This window comes from Microplitis mediator, chromosome 8 (assembly GCF_029852145.1).
Source record: "Microplitis mediator isolate UGA2020A chromosome 8, iyMicMedi2.1, whole genome shotgun sequence".
In the NCBI taxonomy this organism is placed as follows: Eukaryota; Metazoa; Arthropoda; class Insecta; order Hymenoptera; family Braconidae; genus Microplitis; species Microplitis mediator.
The window spans coordinates 7,321,177-7,335,823 of NC_079976.1; the positions used below are offsets into that span (position 1 = coordinate 7,321,177).

A 14,647-nucleotide genomic window follows, 5' to 3' on the forward strand; every position below is an offset into this window, starting at 1 on the left:
ATTCTAATTAATAGTTGTTTTTCGAAGAAAGTCAAAGTCAATGTGTAAGCAAAAGTTCTTCTGGCAATTGAAGTGTTGTTTGGATGAGTTGATTGAATTGATAGTATTTGCGGCAATCGATTAAGTTTATAAAAACTCCGATGTAAATAAATTATCAGAGTTTTTCTACTGAAGTAAAGTAACTGAATATATTTTTCATATCATCTGCACTAAAATTTATCGAGCTATGAAACTGCCTCGCTTCTGCCGAGTGCATTAGTTTTTGACTCAATTTCCGCCATCAGAATTGCATTTACTTAGTTTAGACTTTAGAACGATCATATGTCATTCTAACCAACTATAAGCTGACAGTTGGATTTTTACATCCACTATCGGTCTTAAATTGTCTTGTTTCGACAGGTTACAGGCATCGCAAGTTTCTATGCAGGTATAGTCTGCAGCACGGGATAAAACAACAAAACTTCAAACTTCATGTAATGGCAGCGTTCGCCTTCGGCCCAGGTAGTCAACTTCACTCTCATCTGAAATCGTCTTGTTTCATCCCCTTCCACACAATGTACTATTTTATAGACGTTCGGAAATTCATGGCAATAATTGCCATCGGGGAAATTAAATCGTTAAATATACAGTACAGAAATTTATTACCATAATTCTATTGAAAATAATCGCATTATAATAATTATTAAAAGTAATTATTCACGTAATGAATAGCAATAATCAGAATCTTGGCTGAAAATATTTATTATACCGCGGCGGTATTAATTTCCATCGTATTCTTCAAAAGTCCCTCAGCAAAGTTTTAAAGATTTAATCCCGCATAATTTTATCTTTTTTCAATTAACTTCTGGAAACAAACATTCAATCGTTCATTTACTTTCTGCAAATTAGGTTAAATTGAGTACGTTGACCTCAAACTTTATGTAGATAAAAGAACTATCGCTTTTAAGCTTTTTTTGCGTGCCTCTAATGCGCGCAAAATAGGCAGGGATTTTCTAATCTATGTCATTTTAAATAATCTCCTATCTTTTAAGCAGAGAAATTTTTTATTTTATTGTTTAATATGATGACTCTATTTCATTACAAGTTAAAAAAGTTTATTAATTAATAAAAATTCAATTTTTCTGTAATTTTAAGATGTACCTGAAGATCGGAAGTTTGTCGTGCAACCAAAATTAAAAAAATTAATGTAATTTGACAGCTTAAGGGTGACGAGGGGTAGTTAGGGGTGGCCTGAAAATTTCGGCTGACATATTAGCGCTCATGAGAAATATTTCAGAAATCTAGATCCAGTAGGTTTTTTATTTTTCATTACGTTTTTTAACTTCCCGCTAAGAAAATTGGAAATTTTCAAAAATTCGGGAAGTTATTGGTTTCGGTCCGATTTTCGAAAGTCGAATTTCTGAGAGATCTTAACGTTTTGAGGTTCTAGGAAGCTATTCTGACTAATTTCAAGATGATGTCCGAGTGTACGTACGTACGATATATAAATATCTGCAACTTTTGAACGGATAAGCCGATTTTGATCGTCAAGGTGGCATTCGGTGCGGCTTGTCAATGTTTTTTTTTGATAACTTGTGATGTGCTTGATGGATCGATTCCAAATCTAATCAGCTCTAAAACTTTATGAGACGCGTCGAATGCCACCTTAACCATCAAAATCGGTTTGAAACAAAATCCCTCGAAAACAGTGGGAAGTTTTAGGGTTGGCACGTAAGGTCAACCGATAGACCGATTTTTTATTTTCGTTTTGCAAAAAAACGTTCCGATCTTGTACGCATTTTAGGTAGTTGTCTTGTTATTAATCTTATTGGTAGAATTTCATGATATTGAAGTATGACATTAAGATAGATGTCCTGAAAGTAATTTTGAAAAATTGAAATTTTTGACCGATTGTAAAGCGAAATATTGATAATCAAAGTGCACGTAATTAATATGTAGTAGGTCGGATTAACCTAAAAAAAAGTCATATTTTCCCGTACATTTCGATTAGCTATCGGTATATAAAAAAAAAAGGATTTTTTAACGGAAAAATTTTTAATTGCTCTGATAAATTTTTTGCTGTCAATTGAAAACAAAAATTTTCTTGGGGCGCTAAAATATTTCTTGCGCCAGAAAATTCTTCTTTTCTGTGTAGAATCTTTCAAAAAACTAATAAGTACATCTTAGAGAGATGATTAAACAGTTCAATGCACAGTAAATAAAAAAATCATCTAAAAAATAAAAAACAGTTTTTACTATCCCGACACTGATATCTCACTTTACCCCAATATAATATCTACTTCCGGTTGAACTTTTTTACCCTACTTTCCTCATATTGATTGACAAAATTATTCACGACACTAGTGATACTCGAGTTCACTACAATAAATCTATTAATCTAAAAATAAAATAGTAACAAAAAAATTGTATTGGCATCATTGCTTACTCGAATGTCCTATCAAAACTTTTCCTTCGTTTGTCAATCGAATGTAGTGTGCCATTATATAGTGAAGGAGGGATGAAAAACGAAAAAAGAATTTTACGACCTAAAGCCAAAGCAAAAGAGATGCTCTCAAGAGAAAAGACGGGCAGTCTTTTTTTATTTCCCCTTATGTCCGTTGATATGTTACTGGTATATATATTCATATACGTTACTTGACGGTTTTCCACTTTTCTCTCCCACTCAAACTTAAAATTGCATCGAGCCACCGCTAGGGTGCGCACAATCATCGTATTCACGTTCCTAAACAGTTATTCGTGGGATGCGGAGTAGCGCAGTAAGTTTTCCGCAACGCGATTATATTTACGTTGTTTATTCTATCAATTCGATCTTGTTTACAACGATCTCTTACTCATTCTCACAAAGGTATTTTTACTCATTATATACTATTAATATCACTCTATAATAAATATTTTTTTTCATTAATTTTTCTTGATTACGTAAACAAAAATTCATTTTTAAATTTTATCGTTACTATAAAGTATTTTTTTTTGAATCGCGAGTTTAGAGGCTTTCAATTAAAATAGGTCGTGATAAAAAAAAAGAGATAGAGAGTAAGAAAGAGGGCAAAATTATTGACTATGTATAAGTATTTTCGTCATATCGATACATTAATTTATAATACTAAATATCATATTCATTGAAATTTTAAATATTTTATTGTAATAAATAAAATTTATTTATTACATTCAAAATAATTCATAATAATTTAATATATGAAAAAATAAATAAATAAATATAAAAATAACGCATTTGTTTATATTCATTTATTCTATGCCTTTTTTTTCCTGGATAATCTAGTATTACTAAACGGATTTTCATACTGATTTCAAAGGGAATATCTGAAGGGATGAAATTTATAGTATATGTGATAGGAAATGTGAGATAAAGAAATTTACCAATGAAGACGATATAAAAACTTGAAATTTAAACCCTTGTTACAATGCCCGTAAGCAATCATTTTAAATTTGATTCATATATTATTATTATTATGATATATCTACAACAATACCACAATAACTATCTACTATATAAAGTTATTACACACTACTACTTTTACTACTACTACTACTACTACGATTACTACTACCGCCTCTTTACGATTGTAAGTAATAATTCACGAAAGCTATTCCATTCGGACCGCATGTTTCTAAAGTATAGAGAGATGATTGAGCTTGCACGCAAGCTGGATCATCGCATGCTTACCAAATGCTTACGTATAGTATCTGTAGATTCATCATTGTATATATAGGGGATGGGTTTCGCGCCTCGTAAATTTACTTGATATATCCACGATAGATAACAAGCTGTCGTGCGTCTGAGATCGTTTCCAAAACGTGATTCGGCTAAATTTCCACGCAAATCGATTATTATGATAACTCGTTTTTAATAAAAAAAAATTTTATTTTTTGAAATATACGCGGGAAATTATTCTCGTTTGAAATGCTATGGTGTCATAGTAAAGCCGGTTACACTGTAAAAAATTTTTGGTGTGAAAATGGTCCCCGAAGACTTTACACGGTCTGCTAGGTGTAAAATATTAAGCGGTGTACTTTTAACACGGTATGAGTCTTTTCTTTCACACCTTTTGGTGTTATTACCTCAAATATTGTCTAATAATAAATAATCTGTAAAAATTATGAAATAATATACAGGTTGCAGTACTAGTATATCATTATTATTATTATTGGTGTAGATTTTTTAAAAATAAATATCTAGTGTCGAAGTAATCGAGAGTTTTTAATAAAGAACTTATACATTTACACCATTGATGGTGTAAACGTCTTAATTCACACGGTCTAAAAATTAACACCATTCGTCGCGTAACTTTCACATCGTCAGTGTTGAAAATTTTAACACCAAATCATTCACACCCCGACGCGGACTCAAAATTTCTGACGGTGTAACCTTCTGCCGAAATCGAAAAAAAAATATTGCAAATATTACTATAGCCATAGTAAAATTTTCAATCATTACATCACTAATTACTGCACGGAAAAAAAACGAACATATAAATTAAGAAGGACAAGTAAAAAAATGATAAAGTGATCAGTAAATACTATCATTCTAAATAGTAATTTTTTAATTAATGATTAAAAAACGTGAATAATTGCAGGATAAGTATGAAAATTTATTGTCTATGCAAGAAAAATTACTCTTTGTACTTCAAAAATCGTAACTGATACTTAGAAAATTGACGACACGTATGATAAAATTTATTATTTGGAATGTTAAAATTCCCCATATTGACACCCGAAAAAAATGATTGACAATAATTGTAGTTCAACTTCTAATTATTTATGTTATGTTCAATAACTAATGTCGTTTCAATCAGCAAAATTATGATATTAATGTTTAAACTGCTATAATTAACAGTTAATCGTTGAAATATACTGCTTCACTATTCAAAATTACTACTTAAACCTTAAAAAACTACACGACACTTGTCAAAAAAATGCATCTGTTATTAATTTCTTACGTTCTACTCCATAATATTTACTAATATTCGGCCTAGGCGCGCTGTTGATGAGAATCTGAGTATTATTTACTAATATTTTTTTTCCGTGTGTGAATGTAACTAATAAGTGAGAATTTTTTAAATTTTAGAATAAATAAATAAAATGTAAGTAGAATAAAAATTAAAAAATACGTACTTAGATAAATAAAAAATCAGTACGCGCATTTTTTTAAATTTTCGTTATTTTTATTCATTTATTTGTTTATTTAAAATTTATAAAATGTCTCATGTCTGCTACATTAACACTCATAATTTTACTATGGTCATAGTAATTTCCCATGTGTTTATTTCGATTTCCGCCAGACGACCAACATGGCCCGGCTTTACTATGACACCGTAGTATTTTAAACAAGAATAATTTCTCCGCGTATAAAACATTTTGAATCTATATTTGTTTTCGCATGAACCAGTTTATAAAGTTATTATTAATAAATGAAATCTTATAAATAATAATGAAGTAATTAAAGACTTGACGGATCTTGTAATTAATAGTTAAAAGTTGAAGTTTATATTTTTAAATAACACTTATTTTATTAAAAGAATTATTATGATTACACTGTAAGATTAATATACTTTAATACAGAGATTAATTAATCGTTTAACTAGTTGCATGTTATGGTGGTAACAAAAATAAAATACATGGTTTCAAGTGAAATATTATGGATTTGTTGCCCGCGAATTGATAAGAGCCTTTCGTGTTCCATGCAAGGCTACTTACATCCGCGAAACCACGCAACAATTCATTGCTCGATAGAACATACACTGAAAAGTTTATGCACAGCAATATTATTAAGAAAAAAAAAAAAAAGAATAAATATTACTTTTTACTTATTTTTAAATGTGATTAATGACATGTGTAGAAGACATATAGTTGGATAAGGGTAACAAAAATGCCTTCAGCAAACTCGATACTGGTATGAAATTCGGGCTTTTTTTGTACAGAACAATATTTTCTTTGAGTTTTTAGCTGTAGAATCCTATTATTTTAGCTTTCGGCTGCCGTTTTTTCTTTATTGTAAAAGAAGCTCTTAATGGTTAACTTTTTTCTTTTTTTCATGGGGCTAATATTTTTTTAATTAAAAAAAATGTTAAAGAAATATTTATTAAGTAAGAAATACTGAAACTCAGGTGAATTTTAAATTAAACTAAAAAGAAAAGGGAGAAATTTTTTCATTACAATTAAACTTTCAAAGTTATAATCAATTAAATTTAACGATGCTAGTTTTATCAAAAGTAATTTGAATTAATTATTAATCAAAATTAAACAAAAAATTAAAGACCTGATTTCTTGTTTGATTTTGTTTTTATTTATCTACTTTTTTTTTTTTAATGAAAGTATAATTTTGTGTTTGACGTTTATAAAATAGCTTGAAAATATCAATAGTCTATAGTCAGCAGTCTTCAAGCTTTGTGATTATTCAAGAATAATCGAATAAATAAGTAAACACAAAATATAGTCGTGCTCAATATCCTGCAGCGTTTTTAGTACACCCATTACTCTTTATAATTGACTTTTTTTTTATACATTAAACCTGTTCTAAACTGGTCGATTATTAAATATTTTAGTAAAGTCATGTTTGACATATTAATTAATTTTGTGTGAGGAAATTATAAAATTATAATTAAGCGGTCATCTGTCTAAGTAGAAATTAAATTCGACGGCTCAACGGTATTTTACTGAGTGATCTCTATAACGTTACGTTTCGCCTTTATAGTTGCCTTTGTCAATTTTGAAGAAACTAATCAACTTTTTCACTTTTATTCTGTATTATAACCAATTATCTCGATGTATTTACACTGAGAGAAAAGTGCATGGTTGTGGTAACTAGAAAGAGATGGCAATGAAAAAATAGTCATCTTAACTAATATTTCTAGTTTCTTGAACTATATCATAGTGCCCGAAACTATTTGAAAGTAGTAGTTTTAACTAAGCATTTGTTTTGTGTAGTAGCTATATAATATTATTTCTCAGAACTTATACTTCAGCAGAATCACAAATGTTCCAGCAATTGTACGATTATAATTTCATTAATTTAGGATCATTTAAGTCGTCGACGAATATAATTAAGGATTTTTCTTCATTATTTTTTTGTAATAAGAATACCATTTTTTACTTAGTTACGTTCGCTATTGTCATTGTTTATTGAAATATAACACAGTTAAAACAACTATGATATCATCGTACATTTTACAACTATATATTAGTTATCTGAACTGAGGGTAATAGTGGAAGCTTCATTGAACTATGTTTTTCATAGTACAGAAAACCAGTTTTTTCTCTTAGTGTAATGATTGGTATTATTTTTTGGTACTAATGTACATACTGCAGCAAGATGAGTGACATAAAAATTTTCAAAAATACGAAAAAAATTAAATTCGTGCACATAGAGAATTTTATGGTGAAAATTAATAGAACCATTTAATATATGTAACAGTAGAACAATTCAATATTATAAATAATTATAAAGGGGAAAGTTACGCGAAATGAGCCCCGTAAAAAAAAGGGTTTACATGTAATATAAACGTAAGCCGATTTTGTCCCCAGAGGCATATTTTGATAAGAATTTTAACTACACTGTAAAAAAACTGATGTAAGTTCACGCTGTCTCGGTGTTAAATTTAACCCTGAATGTTAAAATAATTCTGGTAGCGATGTTAGATTTTTTTAGTGCTAAGCGGTATTACAAAAAAAATAGCTGTTTGTTTATATCGTTTATATGGATCTTAATGCTCCATATACTTATGAGTCTTTCTGTGGGCAAGTGATCTCAGGCGTCGGTTCAACTCGCCAAGGTCCCGTGTTCGAATCCAACATCCGTCCGTGCGAATTATTATTTCATACTTTTATTTAAAATTTCTATTACGTCGAGATCTGAAATTTTACGATGCTACATCGTAAAAATTATGATTTTAAATTTAAATTTCACTATTAAAATAATCAATAGGAAAAATTATATTACAAATTAATTTACGTTTGTTAAAAAAAAATTATTTATAAGAATAGACTATCATTAAGAAGTTTTGATCGGCTAAAAAATTTCAACTAGTTCAACTATCAGATATAAAAATGTAAATTAAGACTGTATAAATTCACAGTAATCGAAAAATATTTTTATACAGCTTTTCCAGCTTTTTTTATTTTTAAAAGCTATTAAGTAAACGATAAAAAATACCTATTTTTGGATTGAATGTCGATCGTAAAGCAATGCAGATGTAAGCTTAATCGGTATGAAAACTAGTCCGCTGTCGATGTTGACATTTGTAATACATGAATTTAACTGATAAACCAATTTCAATTATACTGTCTTCATTAGTAATGATATTTCATGAATTTTAAATTATTTTAATTAATTTAATGCCACTGTAAAGTGTCATCAATAAGATCTGAATGAAGCAAAAATACACCCACTGCTAACAGCCGATATCTAAACTGGATTTAATTTATTACTATAGCAGTGTTAAACCTGTGCTTCTTTTAACATCCTTTTTATTGCAGTGTAGTAAAGTTTAATAGTCTGTTTTTAAAATAAATCGATAAAATTTTGAGGTGTTTCGTCTTATTCACCACAGAATTTTTGTTTTTTGAAATCCAAATTGTTCTCGCATGAAAATATCATATATGGTAAACATATATTAAAAAATATATGTTACAGAGATGAATATATACGTGACAATACATGAAATCTTATATAGAACTATAAATAGATTTTGGCCGATTTTATTATATTTCTATATATGTTTTCTCTTATTTGATTTCATATATTTCCGTATAACTTAATTCCGTATAATTTTAATATATTCAAAAATAAATGTTATTTATATATGGAAACAAATAAGAATACATATATTATTCATCATTATATGGCACGATATATGTACAATGTATTTAACTTTATAAATTTTTGTATACTTTTCGATATATCGAACCATATAAGTCTCCCCATATATGTAAGAATGAATAAAATCTATTCTTTTCTGTCTTCCTCTCTCTGTTATAAGATTCAAACATTGTATTCAGAATATACATATACATATATATATGTGTGCTAACTTACAAATTTACATATATAATTATCAATATATGTAATACATATATGTGCTAACTTATAAGTTTACATATATGATTATAAATATATATAATACATGTATTAACTTATAAACTTACGCATATAATTAATTATATTAAAACTTACTATATTATATGTATAAGAAAATATATATCGTTTTTGGCCACTTATATGGTCCCATATTGATTATATATTTTTCCATATATATTTATCATATATGGTATTTTCATGAGGGATTTGTACGACAATAAATATTTTATTAATTAATTAAATTTTACTAACACACAAAATTAATTCTATACACAGTAAAAAATATTGTGTAAAATCAACACAGTTTGTGTGTTAAAAACGGTTGACACGAAATTTGTGTCGAAATTTCGACACAAACTTTGTGTAACCCCTTGTTAACACAAAGATTATGTTAAAATATCGCCACAAGAGGGCGCGAAGAATTCCACAGTAACACACAAAATGTGTTAATAAAGAGTGTATAACACATTTGTTATGTTACAAAATAAAGTGACACAAACTTTGTGTTAGTTTAACACACTACAATTTTTAACACAAACCGTTTTCGACACAAATACACAATATTTTTTACTGTGTATACTGTATGGTACTGGAGCTATTGTATTGCTCACACATTTGTATAGTAGGCACGGCAAAACAGCATGGCCCTGAAACCCACACAGTAAAAAATATTGTGTACAATTCGTGTGTTAAAAACGGTTAACACGAAATATGTGTTGAAATTTCGACACAAACTTTGTGTAACCCCTTTTTAACACAAAGATTATGTTGAAATATCACCACAAGAGGGCACAAAGAATTCCACAGTGACACACAAAATGTGTTAATAAAGAGTTTATAACAAATTTTTTATGTTACAAAATGAAGTGACACAAACTTTGTGTTAGTTTAACACACTACAATTTTTAACACAAACCGTTTTCGACACAATTACACAATATTTTTTACTGTGTATGATCTATAGCAATTACTTGCATACTTTTTAATAATTTCTACAACATTTTATCGTGAGATAAATATTTGAATATTGAATGTATGTAATTCTATATTTATATTGACTCAATAAATATAGAATGAATAGTCTTTTATACTTTCTACATACATTGTATAGAGTACTATAATCTTCTATCTGTATATTAGTCAGAAGTATTTGATTTTTGAAAATTTTATCGAGTCTTCAGTCAATAAAAAATATTTCTATATTGACACAGTACTCAGAGAAAAAATTACATCTATTAAAACTAAAAAAACTACATTGTTGATTCAAGAAATTAATTTACTTAAAATTTTCAATAAATTTTTTTTCGACTGAATAAATCACAGTTACTTGTGAACTTAAATTGAACTTTTTTTAACACCGATGCGGTATATTATGATAGCGAGAATTTTCTACACAGAGAAAAATAAATTGCAGCTGAAAGTAAATATCACTTGATTTAAGTAAATATGTTATTGTCTTAGTGGCGATGACATATTTTTTTGAATCAAGTAAATACTCATTGATGATTAAATAAATTTGCTTCAATTAAATAAATATGCATTTGATTTAATTAAGATTTTTTCAAATTGAATAAATTGTTCATAGAGTATAGAAGATTTATTTGAATCCACAAGTAAATTTTCTCGGAGTAAGTAATAAGAAAAAGTTGTGAATGACACAATAAATTTTTAACTTTTCGCTAAGAAAATTGAAAATTCAAAAAAACATTTGAAAAACGGTTGACCCTACGGGCGCGTCCCAAAACTTGCCGTTGTTTTCGAACTCTTTGAAATTCATATCGAATCGAATTAAACTGTTCGATTCGAACTTCTAATCAAATAATTCAAATTTTTTTAATCATTCGTAAATTTGAGAATAATTCGAAAACTTTTAAATAATTCGAAAAGTGACTAATAGTTCTAATTTACATAATTTTTGGCAAATTCAAATTTCGAATCGAATAATTATATTCAAATCTATCCACCAGATTTTTTTTCATTGCAACTTTTTGAGACCGCCGCATAATTTTTCGTAATCAGTTCATTAGTTTAAAAAATGTCGTCAATAAAAAATTCAAAAAATTATCCATTTTTAAATTTTTCTTAGATATTACATAATTTGATGCCCATATCTGATTTAAAATTCCTTTCACTCTTTATCTAATACACCTCCGCTGATTCTTATCCGAATTAATCGTTTAGTCAGGAATAATTGTATATAAAAATTCATGAATTGCTTGTTTATTAATTATTTCCGATTATTTAAATTTTTTTATTCCCTCATGAGATATAACTTTTTTCTAACTCAAGAAGCTCAAAGATCCGAGTGTTTAGAAGAAAATTATCGAGCTCGAAAATATCCACAATTACATTTTCGAAAAAAATAAAAAGAAAAATGAAATGGTCAAGTACAAATGCGGTAAATTTATACTAGAAAAGGCAATCGGTGTCATACTGGAAGTACTTTTATCACTGCCAACATTTGACATAAAAAAATTAGGCTCTCTTTTATATAATAAATCGTATAAAAATGTCATAATAAAGGATATGTGATAATAATGAAATATTTTAACGATTATTATGAAAAATTCTTCAAATTTTTTTATGATTAAATCTAAGGGAGAATTATTTAATGCTCTTGTTCATCGAATACTGGACAAAGAAAAAAAAAACAAATTAAAAAAAAAAGCCGAAGGTTTTTAAGGTGAAAAAGCAATTTAGCCAGCAGTAATTAATTAAATTCAATTTTTTCCAACGTTGTCGAGATTTTTTTCTCTACCTTCGGACTGTGTTCTCTTGTCGCTCGAAATTACTAAATTAAATCTATTGAAAGAAGTTTTTTAAAACCTTTTAACTTCATTTTATAAAAATTGTAAATAAAGAGAAAATATAATAAAATAAAAATGACTTACATTAATAAGATTTACGGAATAAAAAATTCAATTTACCTCTAATTTTATTGTATAAAATTATGAATAAAATGTAAAGAAAAAAAAACAAATTCAAAAGAAATTGATGAATAAAAAATTAAACAAATATAATTAGTCTTCTCTATTTTTTTACTATAGAACACTAGTACAAATATTAGTATTAAAAATTCAAGTCTTATGTCCTGCTTTTCATGGCGGGCATTGACCTCCTGCCGATCGATTAGCCAGTTCACTTAACACAGTTTTGCTCCGAAGGTCGAAGAAATTCGAGAATCCTTAATCTTTCTTCCAATTCATTCTTTTTTTTAATTTTATTGTCTAATTGACTTAGTAAATTTCAAACAAGATCAATGGTCCTGTATATATAATAGGTGTTTCAAAGAAAAAAAAAATTGTTTTTTTCTCGCAAACAGGTTCAAAAGTTTCATTTAGATATAAAAATACGCCAGTGAAAATTAGAGTTCTTAATATTAACATTTTCTATTTTCCACGAGAATAATGCGGAAAAAATTTTTTTGCGTCTCCTGATTTTTATAACTAGTTAACGATACGTCGTAGGAAAAATCTGCAGATATAGTATCTAGGGAATTGAATGCTCTACAAAAAAAGTCTCTTATCATTTTTTGATAAATCCATCTGTTGAAAAGTTATTTGAGCTTGAAGTGAAATTTATAGTAAATTTTGAGATCTTTTTACTTTTCCAGCGAAACTATCAGAGTTATTACGAAATTTTATAGGATATTTTTTGTAGATAATTTTATTTCTCACAAATTATCTCCCATAAAGTTTTTCAAAATTGCCCATTGTTTTCTAGTTATTTTCATTTTAATGTCAAAATCTTAAAATCGATCAGAACACTATTTTTTTTTTCTTTTTCAAACACCCTAGTATATATATTTAAATATATATATATATATATATATATATATATATATATATATATATATATATATATATATATATATATAATGTTTTTTAATAACTTTTGTTTTTATTTACAGGTAGATTAACTTTATACGTAACACTTTGAGTAAAATAAATACCGTAAAGTATCAGATATATAAGTATCAGTATAAGACTACTAGTATACCGAGTACTAGTAGTAGTGTACACTCAAGACATCAAGTGTTTGTAAATAAAAGTAAAAGAGCTAAGACTCTCAAGGGAATGTTACTAAATCGTTTGTGAAAATCCATGTGGTCCAACTTGGCGACAAAGTCCGACAGGAAATGGTACTCTGTAGGCGGATGGACATAGAAGTAATGCGGAATACAACGAGCAAGTTGAAAAGGATACTGAACGTTGACAGTTGTCGCTTTGGGAGTAGCCGAGCAAAGTTGCCGGAACGTAAAGACTGTCAAGGGTGAATAAAAGAGCCTCGTGACGGAGGGCTTTCGAACAGCCCTGGCGCGGCTGCGACACTGCACCCCGCAAGGGGGTTCTCTGCCAAATACACCGAATCCACCTGCCACCCCTGAGCACAAAAGTCACGTAAGTTTTTTTTTTTTATTTTCAATGACAAAATATTAACTTTTCTTTTCATACTTTATTTTATCAACTTTTTCCTGCGAGTTATTGTTTTTTTCAACTTCACTTGTTCAATAATTTTTCAAAGAAGAAAGAAGAAAAGTTATCACCCCTCTGGTGGAAATTTTTCGGAATTTTCTTTGAAATACTCAGTTCTAAAGTTCTAAAGATTTTTTCAAAGTTCTAAAGACTTTTTCAGAGTTTTTCAGAGAAAAGTCCGAAAAATTTCTCAGATTTTCTAACTTGAGAATAATTAATCCATCGGAAATTTGTTTACGAGCTGTTTCGTTCTTCATGGATAGGAATGCTAATTTAAATCATTTAATCATTTGATAGCTTTTATGACAAAAACTTTAAATTAATAGTTATGCTCTAGATGGTCATTTTAATTCATTTCCTTCTCATTTATGCTTGTTATTAAAATAATAAAGTTATTTACTCTGTAAATCTGAAACAGTGACTATTCACTGTTTCACAGCTGTGAAATAGGGTAGCACGACTTGTAGTTCGCGGATAAAATATCCCCGACAAAATATCCTGTTGATACATCTTATTCAGAAAAATATATTTTAAGTGAAAAAATAATTAATGGTTTTCGATAATCAGGTACCGTACCATTCCAAGCATATGTATTGACCTATTTCCAAAATAACACCTACCCGAAATCTGTGAAAAAAGGGCACAGTACGATTTCAAGTATATGTGTTGATCTATTTTTAATATCACACACTCAAATTTTATGTGCAAATATATTAAATATTTCTGATAAAGGGGTACCGTACTATTTATATGAAAAGTATTTATATTATAAGATATTTTGTCGGGAATATTTTGTCTATCGGATAAAATGTATTCGAATATTTTATCGCGGATATTTTGTCTTCAGATAATAAGCGACGGTACCGTGAAATAGTGTATATGCACTATTTTTCAGTGGTTTTCACTGTTTCCGGTCTAGAGATTATAATTTTTAATTTATTGATACTATCACAGAAAAAGACGGATCACAACATTTAGCTATAATTATATACTATGTGGAAAGTAACTCGAAACTATTAATGGATTCGATAATTTTTACTTTTGGTATAAGTGAAAAACTGCACGCAGATAATTTTTT

General features: G+C 28.3%; 1 protein-coding gene across 4 annotated transcripts in view; it reads left to right on the forward strand.

The window, feature by feature from the left end:
- Window positions 1–14,647, forward strand: part of LOC130673153 (uncharacterized) — a 127,502-nt gene that overhangs the window by 12,093 nt on the left and 100,762 nt on the right. For 3 of the 4 annotated variants that reach the window (XM_057478085.1, XM_057478087.1, XM_057478088.1), the window contains exons 1-2: window positions 2,749–2,845; window positions 13,005–13,494. The gene's annotated coding sequence lies outside the window, so the exon portion shown is untranslated. Of the gene's footprint in view, window positions 1–2,748; window positions 2,846–13,004; window positions 13,495–14,647 lie in introns of those variants that run through there. The other variant, XM_057478086.1, reaches the window with a different exon arrangement.